The sequence below is a fragment of the Drosophila mauritiana genome, unplaced genomic scaffold, assembly GCF_004382145.1.
Source record: "Drosophila mauritiana strain mau12 unplaced genomic scaffold, ASM438214v1 Y_23, whole genome shotgun sequence".
Taxonomy (NCBI): Eukaryota; Metazoa; Arthropoda; class Insecta; order Diptera; family Drosophilidae; genus Drosophila; species Drosophila mauritiana.
The window spans coordinates 1-18,234 of record NW_022881569.1 but is presented as its reverse complement, the minus strand read 5'-3'; the positions used below and the strand labels follow the sequence as shown (position 1 = coordinate 18,234).

Genomic DNA, 18,234 nt, shown 5'->3' with positions numbered 1-18,234 from the left:
AGTCTTTATATCAAAAATTATATGGGGACAATATCATATGCGTCACTAAATTGATGACGACAACTTTCATTAAAGTCTTTATATGATAGGACAATATCATATGCGTCACTAAATTGATGACGAGGTATTTGGCAACTTGATACAATTCTTTAAAGTTTTATATCAAAAATTATATGATAGGGACAATATCATATGCGTCACTAAATTGATGACGAGGTGTTTGGCAACTTGACACAATTCATTAAAGTCTTTATATTAATTATATGATAGGGACAATATCATATGCGTCACTAAATTGATGACGAGGTATTTGGCAACTGATAGAATTCTTTAAAGTCTTTATATCAAAAATTATAGGGCGTCACTAAATTGATGACGAGGTATTTGGCAACTTGATATAATTCTTTAAAGTCTTTATATCAAATTATATGATAGGGACAATATCATATGCGTCACTAAATTGATGACGAGGTTTGTTTGGCTACAGGAAAAATCATTTATTTATCGAATCATCAAGCAAAGGATAAGCAGTGGATCGCAGTATGGCAGCTGCTCAACCACTTACAACACCTTGCCTGTTACAAAAGTCGTTTACAATTGATTCTAGGCTTTGTCATTGTATTAAATAATGCTTTTATATGTAACTAGCGCGGCATCAGGTGATCGAAGATCCTCCTAATTTACTATGTTACAAATTACATTGGCATCACATCCATTGTCGTTTATAAAATAAATTATAAACTTTAAATGGTTTAGAAGCCATACAATGCAAATTGCCCCTTATTTATCATTGCAGTCCAGCACGGATACGACCTTAGAGGCGTTCAGGCATAATCCAACGGACGTAGCGTCATACCACTGTTCGCTCGAACAAGTATTGTGCCATTGGTCCGTACCTGCGGTTTTCTCGTACTACGCAGGAATGCTGTCGCAACAACGTTTTGTCATTAGTAGGGTAAAACTAACCTGTCTCACGACGGTCTAAACCCAGCTCACGTTCCCTTGCATGGGTGAACAATCCAACGCTTGGTGAATTTTGCTTCACAATGATAGGAAGAGCCGACATCGAAGGATCAAAAAGCGACGTCGCTATGAACGCTTGGCCGCCACAAGCCAGTTATCCCTATGGTAACTTTTCTGACACCTCTTGTTAAAAACTCTTAAACCAAAAGGATCGATAGGCCGAGCTTTTGCTGTCCCTGTGTGTACTGAACACCGAGATCAAGTCAGCATTTGCCCTTTTGCTCTATGTGTGGTTTCTGTCCGCACTGAGCTGGCCTTGGGACACCTCCGTTATTATTTGAGAGATGTACCGCCCCAGTCAAACTCCCTACCTGGCAATGTCCTTGAATTGGATCATACCTGAGTAATTGGAGTTATACCAAATTTTCAAATCAAAAATACATAAATGCATCGTTTTATTAAAGAATTTGTTTGCGATTATATAACAAACTCGTGATACTTTGATCAAGAAGCTTGCATCAAAACCCAATACCATAAGATATAATAAATATATCCGTATAATGGCTAGGAAATGATACACGTTCCATTTAATCAAGTAAGTAAGGAAACAATAAGAGTAGTGGTATTTCATTGACGATACCAAACCGAGGTCTAATATCTCCCACTTATTCTACACCTCTTATGTCTCCTTACACTGCCAGATTAGAGTCAAGCTCAAAAGGGTCTTCTTTCCCCGCTAATTATTCCAAGCCCGTTCCCTTGGCTGTGGTTTCGCTAGATAGTAGATAGGGACAACGACGACTTTTCAGATCTCTCCGAACTTGTTTTACGTGGCGTGTTCCACACTGAAGGGATTACAACCACGACACCCTGAACACCCACAAGTGGTGCATGTATCAACATGGTGTATGTGTCTGGATACGCCAGACAAGCGTCCCGGACTAGAAGCTATAGCTATGTACATAGCGACCACCCCGGTAGCAATTCGAGTACTTGCTTGCCGGGCAAGCACTCCCCCTTGCTGAGGAGCGAGATCTACCTAAAATCTCTACTGATCTCTGGGTCACAGCACCCGAGTTTTGCGCAACTAGCACCGTAACTCAAACGTCGAACACGAAGGCTCTACCCGCGATATGGGTACCAACCACAGCCACCACGATACTCCCACCAGGGGCCTACCTCAATGTGCAGTCTTGGATAGCTGCACAACCCGTGGTACCGAAAGAGAGGCTCGGTGGGCCTCCTCCTTTTGCTCCGACAAGCAGGGTTAGAGGGACCTATGGCTATATTAGTCGCCTCTTACGACAAGCAATAGCGGACTGTGGAAGTATTCTCGCCCGCTAACCACACGGCGAAGTTGTTGGGCTAAACACCCCTCCTCCTACGGAACACTTCGTCCGCAAACACTGCCAGCCGTTGAGTCCTCTGTTGATCTTCCAGGATTCTATCGAAGGTCCAGTTTTCGCCAAGGCGCTGCACTCCAAGTCCATCGAGGTTCCGCAAATCTGCATATAGGGGGCAAGCGCACAATATGTGCATCCAGTCCTCATCCCACAAGCGCCAGTTGGTATCGCTGAGGGCTCCCTTGCAAAAATGCGTTAAACGACCCGTGACCTGTCAGCAGGTAAGACGTCCTCATCGAGAATCCAAATCTTGGATCCCGATAGGCGAGAGTGACATATGGGATGAATTTATGCGTCACCCGTCCTGGTTCGCTGTCATCATCCCATCTGTTCTGCCAACTCTGCAGTAAGCACTTTCTAGGCGAGTCTTCCTCTGCTTCCAGCTTAGACACGTAGTGTCCTCGTCATATAGCCAGTCGTTCTCCTCCAGCGGGTATCCACGCTTCAGCTTGTATTTGACCGCTAAAAACTTAGCAGCCAAGTCAAGCGGGGGAGCTCCACCAAGTACCTGCAGTGCCACTGTGGACACTGTTCGGCATACCGAAAGGCATCCAAGCAGGATTAGCCTCTGGCAGGAGGCTAGTCGTCTCCGGGCGGCTACTTGCTCTCGGCGGTGTCATACCATACCGGGGCACCAAACAGCACACAAGGTGCCATGAGTCCGTCATATATGGTCCGCCTGGCTCGAGGACTGAAGCCCCAGTCGGCTCGAAGCACACGCGCCAATGCTCCAACGACTCCGGTCATCCGCTGGCGAAGCGAAGCTATGTGCGTGAGGAATTTCATTCCTTCACTGACCGTGATGCCAAGGTACCGACAGCTACGCACATACGGAAGGTTCGCTCCAGCAAACCTCACCGTAGGCGCACGTCTCAAGGCACCTTTTAGCAGCATTATTACCGTCTTGCTGGTCGAGACGGCAACGCCAACTTCCGCTCCCCACGCTTCTACGATGGACATCAGCTGTGCTCCTTTTTCCTCTAGCATAGCTCGGGAATTTCCCTCGACGAGAAGCAGCAAGTCATCAGCGTATGCACTCAGCTGGCAATACGGCTGGACGCTGAAGCAGTACATCCATCAGAATGTCCCAGATAAATGGGCCACTGATTGACCCCTGCGGGCAGCCTCTAGTTACCGGTACTTCCACAGTACCGGAACTGCTTCGGATCACTGCTCTTCGGCCGGAGAAAAAGCTCTGCCACAAGCCCATCTCCCGGCATCCAAGTCTGCTAGTCGGCGGAGTGCAGCACTCCATTCGACGTTGTCGAATGCTCCTTTGAAGTCCACGAATGTGCCGAGCACGTATTGCGCCGGGCTGGCACAAACACTGCTCTTCACGTGTCTCCAAGCATCCTCCACACATCGTCCTTGGCGAAATCCAAACTGCCATCTGCAGCCTTCCGGAAGAACTTCTCTCACACGATTCACCATGATGGCCGAGCACCTTACCAAAGACTGGCAGCAAGCATATTCCTCTATATGAGGAGGGCTCACACTTGTCCTTATCTGGCCCTTTGAGCAGCGAGACAACTCGTGGGCACTTCCACTCAGCGGGAAAGTATCCTAATCGGATGCATCGGGAAAACAACGATGCTAGGTGCTCGGGTATGGCGCGCCAGACTGCCTTGCAGATAGTGCCATTGATGCCGTCCAAGCCGGGAGAGCGCCTGCTCTTCAACCGGGCAACACATGCATCAACCTCGAATTCTTCGAGGGCCGGTGGGACTTCCTCCGCGATGGCAGTCGGTGCTTCGGACTCCGCAACTGGGAAGAAATTGCGGAGGAGCACTCGTGCACAGTCACCCAATCAGTGATGAGCTCGCCATTCACGCGGAGGCACCCAATCTCCGTGCACTTTCTGCGGCCTCGGCAAATCTTGTAGACGCGCCCCATGGGTCGTCGGCATGATCTCCCACGAAGCGTTTCCAGTCATCCATTTTCGCCCTCCCAATGAGCTTCTTGTAGTTTGCTGAGGCCCGCCTCAGCTCGACCACTACACGCTCTATAGCGGCACCGTCATCACGACGCCTTCCATCTTGGAGTAGGCGACGAAGTCTCCGGACTTCGCGCCTTGCAGCGCAGAGGTCGGCAGTCCACCAACGTGCTCTCCTGTTGGGCGATCGAATTGACTTTCTTCCCAGCGCAATATCACATACATTATGTACTATACTGCGCAGGGTCGAAACTTGCTGGTCCAACGGCGACTCTGAGAAGTTTTCCGGAAGTTCGGCTGCTCTACTCACCATTTCCTCCTTGAACAATCGCCAACGTGCATTGGAGAAGTTCCAGGACGGCACAGGAGCTATGCTCTCAACTGCGCGCGCGGTAGTTGGTTCGGCCACAACAGTAATGATGTTGTGGTCACTCAATTCCCACTCGTCCACTCTCCACTCATATGTGGCCCACATAGATGCTGCCTCATTGACGATTGTCACGTCGATATCGCTAGTAGCTCTGTGATTGTCGAACGTGTACACCTCTGTTGACTGGTTTAGGGCGGCGACTCTTGCCTCCAGCATCCACTCTGACAGCAGCTCACCCCGTCTGTAGTTAGCTTGCCCCTCGGCATGACGAGAGAGTTTGCTAAGCCACATGGGGGACACTGCATTCGCGTCGAGGCCCAGGATTGCGGGGGTTCTGCTGGCCTGCAGCAGGACCGCATCCATGTACCGGAGGTACGGTTCCAGAGGTGCATCGAACTGGCAGTATGCGGCGCAAAGGAAGATTGAGCCAAAGCTCCCTTTAACGACCAGACATACGCCATAATCCGTGGTGAGGGTCTCCACTGGCATACAGATGGCTTCCTGTTGATCTACTAGGATGGCTGCCTTCCCTCGCCGATCGGTGAAAATTCTCATTCCTTCAGGCAGCACATCCATTCCGTCCCCGCCGAGATACGGCTCCTGCACCAGCGCGAACATAGACTCGATCTCCTGAGTCGGACTCCGAGCTCGATGGTCGCAGCTCTGCCTCGGCCACAGTTCGCTTGGATGAAGCTAAACATTAATGTCTAGCTTGCACCCTCGCCAGCAACGCCCCGTATATCGGCACACGTTCGAGAGCATGTAATGCCCCGAGGGTTGCCCTCTGTGACGGCAGTTCCGGCAGTCCACCGGGTTTTGGCACTTTGCCGCGGTGTGGCCTTGTTGCCCGCACTGGCGGCAGACATTGTCCTTCTGCCGGCATTCGCTGACCTTGTGGTCGAAACCCACGCATCTGTGGCAGGCGTATGTGCGGACCTGTGCTCGGCATCGGAATGAGAACCACTTGATGTAGACACGACCTACATCAAGCTTCGCCATCGCGCGGTCGTCTACCTCTAGCGTTACATTTACTGTGGCGCCGTCGGTTACGACCACGCCTTGGTCACCAGGTGCACGGACTTCTTAAATTGGGACATAGTCATATCGCTGTCGAAGTTATTTCATGCAGCTCCTGCATGAATTCCTCAGGGCCGATAGCTGTGTCGACGTCATAGACGACGACCTTCGGCTTCTCGGCCGCATTCCGTGCCACATTTAGCCCAACTTCAGCGAACCTCTTTGATGCTACCACCTTCTGCAGCTCTCCAACTGAAGGAGTACGAATGATCGCACCACCACCTCGACGGAGCTCACGTACCTCATGTACTCTGACTCCGAGGGAGGGTGCAACCATCGTTCGCACCTTTTCCGCTATAGCTTTCCCCGATAGCGCAGGGTCGTCGCACTTCACCACCGCTGACCACGTCTCGCGAACCTTGGTGGTCCGCGGGGCAGCGATGGGTGCAACCTGTGGCATCTGGGGAGCATTGGCGGCCGTATTCTTTAACGGATTCGACGACGGCGGCGGCGGTGGCGGCATAGCGAGCCGCGTCTCCAGTTCTCCACACCGGAGCATTAACGCCAGCACCAGCTCATCGTAGCGGCTGATAGCATACGAGAGCTCTTCCGTGTCCACTTCTCCTAGGCTGCGGAAGCTGCTTCTCACCATGCGCTGGGTGGCCGACAGCTCTGCCATCATGGCTGCTTGCCCAGCACGGGCGGCAGCGGTAGCGGCGTGGCAGTGGTGGCAACAATTTTAGCAGCAGTGGAAACGGCGGAGGCAGCAGTGTGGTCGGCAGCAGGGCAGCAGTAGGATCAACAGCGGTGGCAGCAGCGTGGGGGGTGGGCCGCCCGGGCGTCCTCCAGCGACGAAAACGCCTCCTCCAGTACACCAACGGGTTCTGGCACTCCATTCGATGCCAGGGCAACCAATTTCGCCTGCGTCGGCGCCGAGCTCTTAGAGGCCAGATGGCTTCTGCGCCTGCCTCGTCTGGACTTTCCTCGAGCACTACTTCCGCTCAAGGCACTCGCGCTGCTGTCGCTCTCGATCGGCATAACTCCGATGGTGGCTCCTCCTACCGTCGACGCCAGCAACCGTATGCTCGTTTGCTCAGTGACAAAAGGTAGATGCTCTAGAGCTCCACCTATCGGTAGCGTCTGGTAGCACTAAACTGTCCCTAGACACAAACCCTAGCAGTGACTGCCACCAATAAGCTTTTTGACAGCTGCTCAAAAAGCTTACTCGAAAAACTTACTCGTAAGCTCGCCTCGCAGCACGTGCGGAGTGGAAAATTTCCAATAGTTTATTGTTAATAATTTCCAAACCGCTTGTTTTTAACACTCGACAATTTTCACTCGACTTCCGCGGAGCACTAAATCACCGATTTAATTACTTTCCAAACAAGGAAAACTTAGTTATTCGCAATCTGTACACGAGCGCAACGAAAACACGTCCGTCGTTAATCCATTCATGCGCGTCACTAATTAGATGACGAGGCATTTGGCTACCTTAAGAGAGTCATAGTTACTCCCGCCGTTGACCCGCGCTTACTTGAATTTCTTCACTTTGACATTCAGAGCACTGGGAAAATCACATTGTGTCAACACCCGCTAGGGCCATCACAATGCTTTGTTTTAATTAGACAGTCGGATTCCCCAAGTCCGTGCCAGTTCTGAATTGATTGTTAATTGATAATCGTTATAATTGATAAGAACTAATTGGTTTAACCCAAATAGTATTCTTAAAAATTTTAGCAAGAAAGTTCCACAATTGGCTACGTAACTAAACTATCCGGGGAACAAGTAACTAACATAAATGCTAGAAACTCTATTTACCCAGAACGAGCACATAAACCATGTTATTGTTTCCCAATCAAGCCCGACTATCTCAATCTTCAGAGCCAATCCTTATCCCGAAGTTACGGATCTAATTTGCCGACTTCCCTTACCTACATTATTCTATCGACTAGAGACTCTTCACCTTGGAGACCAGCTGCGGATATTGGTACGGCCTGTTGAGAAGTTTGCGTGTCCCCACCATAAATTTTCAAGGTCCGAGGAGAAAATATCGACACAACAGTATATGTCATGCTCTTCTAGCCCATCTACCATATCTCTCTGCGAAAGACTTCCATGGTAGTACGGCTATAAAACAGAAAAGAAAACTCTTCCGATATCTCTCGACGGCTTCTTTATGGTCGTTCCTGTTGCCAGGATGAGCACGAGGCCCATATTTAATAACAAACGGATACTCAACAGGTTACGGAATTGGAACCGTATTCCCTTTCGTTCAAAATTATTCAAGTGTATTATATTCGCTTTGTTTATATAGTTAGGCATTTTTTTTACTTGAAAATTTTCGGCTTTCGCCTTGAACTTAGGACCGACTAACTCGTGATCAACCACTGTTCACACGAAACCCTTCTCCACTTCAGTCCTCCAAGGTCTCATTCGATTATTTGCTACTACCACCAAGATCTGTACCAATGGCAGCTCCATGCAGGCTTACGCCAAACACTTCTACGCATACCATTGTACCTTCCTACTCACTAAAGTTTCAAAATTTATATCACAAGTAATATAAATCATCTACTTTAGCGGTAATGTATAGGTATACAACTTAAGCGCCATCCATTTTAAGGGCTAGTTGCTTCGGCAGGTGAGTTGTTACACACTCCTTAGCGGATTTCGACTTCCATGATCACCGTCCTGCTGTTTTAAGCAACCAACGCCTTTCATGGTATCTGCATGAGTTGTTAATTTGGGCACCGTAACATTACGTTTGGTTCATCCCACAGCGCCAGTTCTGCTTACCAAAAGTGGCCCACTGGGCACATTATATCATAACCTTGAACTTCATATCAAGAAAGTTAAGGTTCTTACCCATTTAAAGTTTGAGAATAGGTTAAGATCGTTTCGACCCTAAGGCCTCTAATCATTCGCTTTACCAGATAAGATTATTTTTATAAATATTAAAATGCACCAGCTATCCTGAGGGAAACTTCGGAAGGAACCAGCTACTAGATGGTTCGATTGGTCTTTCGCCCCTATACTCAATTCTGACAATCGATTTGCACGTCAGAACTGTTTCGGTCTTCCATCAGGGTTTCCCCTGACTTCAACCTGATCAAGTATAGTTCACCATCTTTCGGGTCACAGCATATATGCTCAAGGTACGTTCCAGTTAGAGGCATAAATAATATAAATATACATTATACATAACTATATAGAACGCCCCGGGATTGTGTTAATTAGCTATAAATAGCTAAAAAACTAATCCCATTATTAGTCAAGTTAATTACGCTATTAGGTTTACATCCCAATAACTTGCACATATGTTAGACTCCTTGGTCCGTGTTTCAAGACGGGTCCCGAAGGTATCCTGAATCTTTCGCATTGTTAATCATACAAGAGCATATAATAAACACAAAAATCAATGATAATTATGCCATTATATAATTCCGAAAAATTAACGCTCTGTAATAATATAAATCTATCAGCACTTTATCAAATTAATAACATTTATTCTGTGTTAAAATGCAAGCAATTTAATTGGAATAAACTATAAGTTATATTTTATGATAAATTTGGGATATGCTAATAGATTACAATGTCCTTATATGGAAAAAATGCACATTATTCTTAATAATTTATTTAAATATTACAATTTTAATGATGAATTTTCCATAACGGATATTCAGGTTCATCGGGCTTAACCTCTAAGCAGTTTCACGTACTGTTTAACTCTATTCAGAGTTCTTTTCAACTTTCCCTCACGGTACTTGTTTACTATCGGTCTCATGGTTATATTTAGTTTTAGATGGAGTTTACCACCCACTTAGTGCTGCACTATCAAGCAACACGACTCTTTGGAAACATCATCTAGTAATCATTAACGTTATACGGGCCTGGCACCCTCTATGGGTAAATGGCCTCATTTAAGAAGACTTAAATCATTAATTTCTCATACTAGAATATTGACGCTCCATACACTGCATCTCACATTTGCCATATAGACAAAGTGACTTAGTGCTGAACTGTTTTCTTTTCGCTCGCCGCTACTAAGAAAATCCTTGTTAGTTTCTTTTCCTCCCCTAATTAATATGCTTAAATTCAGGGGGTAGTCCCATATGAGTTGAGGTTGTATATATAACTATTTTTTGCCATAAATTCTTTATATATAAATGATAAAACAATCAAATTAAATTCGTTATAAATAGTTTCCAATAGTTCTTGTAAGCAAAGTTATTTTTTATCCATTTAACGAACCAACGAAGAATAATACAAAACCAAGATTTTTCTTTTTCCGAATCATTAATAAGAGACAATTCTAGATGAAAAATATTTCAATTTTTTATGCTAGACATTTCTCAGTATTATTTGATTGAAAAAGAAATATTTCTCTTCGTTTTTCACATTCAAATGTGAGATAATGTTTTTCATTTCTTTTTTAATATTATGAATAAAATCATTATTTAATCCAATAATATACCATATGCTTATAAAAAATTTATAAACAACTTAATTAGCATAGTCTTACAACCCTCAACCATATGTAGTCCAAGCAGCACTATAAAATTAATTAAAGTACATAACAGCATGGACTGCGATATGCGTTCAAAATGTCGATGTTCATGTGTCCTGCAGTTCACACGATGACGCACAGTTTGCTGCGTTCTTCATCGACCCATGAGCCGAGTGATCCACCGCTTAGAGTTTTATAATTCATTTTTATATAATATCAATATTGTTTTTATTGAAAGAAATTAAAAATACACCATTTTACTGGCATATATCAATTCCTTCAATAAATTTATTTTTATACCTAAAAATAAATGTTGCGATATGTCTTAGTTTCATATAAGCATTATGTATCATAACTGATGGTTTGATTTTTGGGCACAGCAAAATTTATATAAAACATTAACCTGATGGATGACAGGTACAAACATTGTATATTTTAGGTTGTTGCATTAGCCAACGTATGCTCATAACATAGATGAACAATACATATTCGCAACGCGTGTATATTATGGTCCATATACACACACACTTATTTTGAATACCACATTCAAAATTATTTTAATTTTAATTCGACTTCTACTTTCAAATTTTGTTCAGTTTCTTCGATTTCCATTTTCGAGAATTTGTTTTTATAGGAAACGCCATTGTTGTAGTAGGTACTGCCACAAATACGCACAACAACATTAATAATGTTAAAGTCTTTTTATGAGGTTGCCAAGCCCCACATATAAAATAAAAGCCATCTTCATTTTATTTTGACTTTAACTTTTGATTCCGTGGAATCATTTTGTAATATTTTTATTTTGGTAAATTGTATTTATTTGTATTATAACAAATGTTTATTAACGATAAGGATATTATACAATAATGATCCTTCCGCAGGTTCACCTACGGAAACCTTGTTACGACTTTTACTTCCTCTAAATAATCAAGTTCGGTCAACTTTTGCGAAACAACCGTAACACGCAAGGCGTCACAGTGATCACGTCCGGAGACCTCACTAAATAATTCAATCGGTAGTAGCGACGGGCGGTGTGTACAAAGGGCAGGGACGTAATCAATGCGAGTTAATGACTCACACTTACTGGGAATTCCAAGTTCATGTGAACAGTTTCAGTTCACAATCCCAAGCATGAAAGTGGTTCAGCGGTTTACCCGGACTCTCGGTCTAGGAAATACACGTTGATACTTTCATTGTAGCGCGCGTGCAGCCCAGGACATCTAAGGGCATCACAGACCTGTTATTGCTCAATCTCATTATTGCTAGACGCAATTTGTCCATTTAAGAAGCTAGTGTCCTTATAATGGGACAAACCAACAGGTACGGCTCCACTTACATAAACACATTCAAAACAATAAACATTTTACTGCCACCATGAATGAAGGCTACATAAGCTTCAGCACCATAATCCTGAAGATATCTATTTAATATTTTGAGTCTCGTTCGTTATCGGAATTAACCAGACAAATCACTCCACGAACTAAGAACGGCCATGCACCACCACCCATAGATTCGAGAAAGAGCTATCAATCTGTCTTACACACTTATGTTCGGACCTGGTAAGTTTTCCCGTGTTGAGTCAAATTAAGCCGCAGGCTCCACTCCTGGTGGTGCCCTTCCGTCAATTCCTTTAAGTTTCAGCTTTGCAACCATACTTCCCCCGGAGCCCAAAAGCTTTGGTTTCCCGGGAAGCGACTGAGAGAGCCATAAAAGTAGCTACACCCAATTGCTAGCTGGCATCGTTTATGGTTAGAACTAGGGCGGTATCTGATCGCCTTCGAACCTCTAACTTTCGTTCTTGATTAATGAAAACATCTTTGGCAAATGCTTTCGCTTAAGTTAGTCTTACGACGGTCCAAGAATTTCACCTCTCGCGTCGTAATACTAATGCCCCCAAACTGCTTCTATTAATCATTACCTCTTGATCTGAAAACCAATGAAAGCAGAACAGAGGTCTTATTTCATTATCCCATGCACAGAATATTCAGGCATTTGAAGCCTGCTTTAAGCACTCTAATTTGTTCAAAGTAATAGTACCGGCCCACAATAACACTCGTTTAAGAGCACTAGTGCAGGTTTTTAAATAGGAGGAACATATGAAAAAATACAAGTATTTAATCACATATAAGAACTCCACCGGTAATACGCTTACATACATAAAGGTATAGTACTAACCACAATTGTAAGTTGTACTACCGTATGAAGCACAAGTTCAACTACGAACGTTTTAACCGCAACAACTTTAATATACGCTATTGGAGCTGGAATTACCGCGGCTGCTGGCACCAGACTTGCCCTCCAATTGGTCCTTGTTAAAGGATTTAAAGTGTACTCATTCCAATTACAGGGCCTCGGATATGAGTCCTGTATTGTTATTTTTCGTCACTACCTCCCCGAGCTGGGAGTGGGTAATTTACGCGCCTGCTGCCTTCCTTAGATGTGGTAGCCGTTTCTCAGGCTCCTCTCCGGAATCGAACCCTGATTCCCCGTTACCCGTTGCAACCATGGTAGTCCTAGATACTACCATCAAAAAGTTGATAGGGCAGACATTTGAAAGATCTGTCGTCGGTACAAGACCATACGATCTGCATGTTATCTAGAGTTCAACCAATATAACGATCTTGCGATCGCTTGGTTTTAGCCTAATAAAAGCACATGTCCATAAGGTTCATGTTTTTAATTGCATGTATTAGCTCTAGAATTACCACAGTTATCCAAGTAACTGTTAACGATCTAAGGAACCATAACTGATATAATGAGCCTTTTGCGGTTTCACTTTTTTCGTGTGTACTTAGACATGCATGGCTTAATCTTTGAGACAAGCATATAACTACTGGCAGGATCAACCAGAATAATGTTTTTCCTTCATATTCCATTCATATATTTTGAATCGAAATAAGCAATATAATAGATATATAGATATATAGATTTTTCACTTTATATAATTCCATGATTTTTATTATATTGAATAAAATTCAATTTTCGCCTTTGGGTAAAATTTTAAATATATAAGTAAAAAATCCATTCGATTACGGCCATTTTTTATAGCATTCGTAATCCATATTTTCATTTTTAATTTATACTTGTTTTACCAATATAACAAGAATTTCATCTAATTATTGTAATATATATATTTCTATAATTTTATCTTTTTATACATACATATTTCATTATAAAATATCATTTTATTTCCAACATACATAATTATTGTATCCACACATGTACAATTTTTGTTTAACCAATATAAATATTAAGTTAAATCATTTGCATTTTGAAGATAAATTTAAAATTTATCTCTTTTCATATATATCTCTGGTAATATATAATAAAACCAAGCGCATATGATAATATTTCCACATTTAATATATAATTTTATATTTCTTTCATAAGAATCCATATTTGTATTATACCGTAACGATATAATAATCCAACTATACGGCAGGTAATAAATTAATATTTGCCTGCCTCCAAAAATTAACGATAATATATGGAAACGATTTGTTATTCTATATATAATAGAAACTTGACTTTTGTTTCAACGATATTATCTATAAAGCGTATATTCCTATTATCCGCGGAGCCAAGTCCCGTGTTCTATAGAACTGAGAAACAAATTTGTACGGATAATAATATACTTTATTGTATGTAACCAATATAAACATAATCCGAAATAAATATTTCGAATAATGCGGGAGGTCGGCAACCACTGCCTACCTATAGTAGTTTTTGAACCCGCTGTCCTCAAAGCGGGTATTTTCAATTCCGTTTGCCACCCAACATACGGGCTATTCTCTTATATATTAAGAGATTATAGGAACATTTCATTTTTTTTCCATTATTCATATATAATATGATTATTTTTTCCCTTATACATATAATAATTAATCATTTTCATATGTATATTATTTTAATTTACTCATATTATTGCCAAAATCATATGAATACATAAGTTTTGAACAATATGAGAGGTCGGCAACCACTGCCTACCTATAGTAGTTTTTGAACCCTCTGTCGTAATTCCGGTCGTTTACACTACTATACCCTCTCACTATAATGGCTTTTCTCTATAATACTAAGAGAATGTGGGATATTTTCAGCATTTTTTCCCTTATACATAATAATTAATCATTTTCATATGTATATTATTTAATTTACTCATATTATTGCCAAAATCATATAATACAAGTTTTGAACAATATTTTTTCTCTATAATACTAAGATAATGTGGGATATTTTCAGCATTTTTTCCCTTATACATATAATAATTAATCATTTTCATATGTATATTATTTAATTTACTCATATTATTGCCAAAATCATATGATACATAAGTTTTGAACAATATCAGAGGTCGGCAACTTTCCTATAATACTAAGAAATGTGGGAATATTTCATCAATTTTTTCTTTATTTATACATATATAATTTAATCATTTTTATGTATATTATTTAATTTACTCATATAATTGCCAAAATCATATAAATACATAAGTTTTGAACAATATCAGAGGTCGGCAACGGTCTTTCCTCTTAATACTAAGATATATGGGAATATTTCAGCATTTTTTCCCTTATACATATAATAATAATCATTTTCATATGTATATTATTTATTTACTCGTATAATTGCCAAAATCCTATGAAACATAAAGAATACAATATGAGAGGTCGGCGCAACCATAATATAGTAGTTGATGACGAGGTTTCAATGATGGCAATATCATATGCGTCACTAAATTGATGACGAGGTGTTTGGCAACGTACACAAATCATTAAAATATTAATTATATATAGAGACAATATCATATGCGTCACTAAATTGATGACGAGGTATTTGGCAACTTGATAGAATTCTTTAAAGTCTTTATATCAAAAATTATATGATAGGGACAATATCATATGCGTCACTAAATTGATGACGAGGTGTTTGGCAACTTGACACAATTCATTAAAGTCTTTATATTAATTATATGATAGAGACAATATCATATGCGTCACTAAATTGATGACGAGGTATTTGGCAACTTGATATAATTCTTTAAAGTCTTTATATCAAAATCAATATCATATGCGGATGACGACAATTCATTAAAATATTAATTATATGATAGGACAATATCATATGCGTCATAAATTGATGACGAGGTATTTGGCAACTTGATACAATTCTTTAAAGTTTTTATATCAAAAATTATATGATAGGGACAATATCATATGCGTCACTAAATTGATGACGAGGTTTGGCAACTTGACACAATTCATTAAAGTCTTTATATTAATTATATGATAGGGACAATATCATATGCGTCACTAAATTGATGACGAGGTATTTGGCAACTTGATACAATTCTTTAAAGTTTTTATATCAAAAATTATATGATAGGGACAATATCATATGCGTCACTAAATTGATGACGAGGTGTTTGGCAACTTGACACAATTCATTAAAGTCTTTATATTAATTATATGATAGAGACAATATCATATGCGTCACTAAATTGATGACGAGGTATTTGGCAACTTGATATAATTCTTTAAAGTCTTTATATCAAAAATTATATGATAGGGACAATATCATATGCGTCACTAAATTGATGACGAGGTGTTTGGCAACTTGACACAATTCATTAAAGTCTTTATATTAATTATATGATAGGGACAATATCATATGCGTCACTAAATTGATGACGAGGTATTTGGCAACTTGATACAATTCTTTAAAGTTTTTATATCAAAAATTATATGATAGGGACAATATCATATGCGTCACTAAATTGATGACGAGGTGTTTGGCAACTTGAACAATTCATTAAAGTCTTTATATTAATTATATGATAGGGACAATATCATATGCGTCACTAAATTGATGACGAGGTATTTGGCAACTTGATAGAATTCTTTAAAGTCTTTATATGATAGGGACAATATCATATGCGTCACTAAATTGATGACGAGGTATTTGGCAACTTGATAAATTCTTTAAAGTCTTTATATCAAAAATTATATGATAGGGACAATATCATATGCGTCACTAAATTGATGACGAGGTGTTTGTTTGGCTACAGGAAAAATCATTTATTTATCGAATCATCAAGCAAAGGATAAGCTTCAGTGGATCGCAGTATGGCAGCTGCTCAACCACTTACAACACCTTGCCTGTTACAAAAGTCGTTTACAATTGATTCTAGGCTTTGTCATTGTATTAAATAATGCTTTTATATGTAACTAGCGCGGCATCAGGTGATCGAAGATCCTCCTAATTTACTATGTTACAAATTACATTGGCATCACATCCATTGTCGTTTATAAAATAAATTATAAACTTTAAATGGTTTAGAAGCCATACAATGCAAATTGCCCCTTATTTATCATTGCAGTCCAGCACGGATACGACCTTAGAGGCGTTCAGGCATAATCCAACGGACGTAGCGTCATACCACTGTTCGCTCGAACAAGTATTGTGCCATTGGTCCGTACCTGCGGTTCCTCTCGTACTACGCAGGAATGCTGTCGCAACAACGTTTTGTCATTAGTAGGGTAAAACTAACTGTCTCACGACGGTCTAAACCCAGCTCACGTTCCCTTGCATGGGTGAACAATCCAACGCTTGGTGAATTTTGCTTCACAATGATAGGAAGAGCCGACATCGAAGGATCAAAAAGCGACGTCGCTATGAACGCTTGGCCGCCAAGCCAGTTATCCCTATGGTAACTTTTCTGACACCTCTTGTTAAAAACTCTTTAAACCAAAAGGATCGATAGGCCGAGCTTTTGCTGTCCCTGTGTGTACTGAACACCGAGATCAAGTCAGCATTTGCCCTTTTGCTCTATGTGTGGTTTCTGTCCGCACTGAGCTGGCCTTGGGACACCTCCGTTATTATTTGAGAGATGTACCGCCCCAGTCAAACTCCTACCTGGCAATGTCCTTGAATTGGATCATACCTGAGTAATTGGAGTTATACCAAATTTTCAAATCAAAAATACATAAATGCATCGTTTTATTAAAGAATTTGTTTGCGATTATATAACAAACTCGTGATACTTTGATCAAGAAGCTTGCATCAAAACCCAATACCATAAGATATAATAAATATATCCGTATAATGGCTAGGAAATGATACACGTTCCATTTAATCAAGTAAGTAAGGAAACAATAAGAGTAGTGGTATTTCATTGACGATACCAAACCGAGGTCTAATATCTCCCACTTATTCTACACCTCTTATGTCTCCTTACACTGCCAGATTAGAGTCAAGCTCAAAAGGGTCTTCTTTCCCCGCTAATTATTCCAAGCCCGTTCCCTTGGCTGTGGTTTCGCTAGATAGTAGATAGGGACAGTAGGAATCTCGTTAATCCATTCATGCGCGTCACTAATTAGATGACGAGGCATTTGGCTACCTTAAGAGAGTCATAGTTACTCCCGCCGTTGACCCGCGCTTACTTGAATTTCTTCACTTTGACATTCAGAGCACTGGGCAGAAATCACATTGTGTCAACACCCGCTAGGGCCATCACAATGCTTTGTTTTAATTACAGTCGGATTCCCCAAGTCCGTGCCAGTTCTGAATTGATTGTTAATTGATAATCGTTAATAATTGATAAGAACTAATTGGTTTAACCCAAATAGTATTCTTAAAAATTTTAGCAAAAAGTTCCACAATTGGCTACGTAACTAAACTATCCGGGAACAAGTAACTAACATAAATGCTAGAAACTCTATTTACCAGAACGAGCACATAAACCATGTTATTGTTTCCCAATCAAGCCCGACTATCTCAATCTTCAGAGCCAATCCTTATCCCGAAGTTACGGATCTAATTTGCGACTTCCCTTACCTACATTATTCTATCGACTAGAGACTCTTCACCTTGGAGACCAGCTGCGGATATTGGTACGGGCTGTTTGAGAAGTTTGCGTGTCCCACCATAAATTTTCAAGGTCCGAGGAGAAAATATCGACACAACAGTATATGTCATGCTCTTCTAGCCCATCTACATATTCTGCGAAAGACTTCCATGGTAGTACGGCTATAAAACAGAAAAG

The 18,234-nt window shown here is 41.3% G+C and overlaps 2 non-coding genes and 1 pseudogene across 2 annotated transcripts; all 3 read right to left on the bottom strand.

Moving 5' to 3' along the window:
- Nucleotides 1-504: 504 nt before the first annotated feature.
- LOC117150027 lies at nt 505-9,812 on the bottom strand (annotated as a pseudogene).
- Nucleotides 9,813-10,207: 395 nt separating this feature from the next.
- LOC117150025 lies at nt 10,208-10,386 on the bottom strand. The gene has a single exon (XR_004460640.1). It is a non-coding gene; the product is annotated as a 5.8S ribosomal RNA (ribosomal RNA).
- Nucleotides 10,387-11,057: 671 nt separating this feature from the next.
- On the bottom strand, nt 11,058-13,046 carry LOC117150026. Its single transcript, XR_004460641.1, has one exon. It is a non-coding gene; the product is annotated as a small subunit ribosomal RNA (ribosomal RNA).
- Between the last annotated feature and the right edge of the window lie 5,188 nt (nt 13,047-18,234).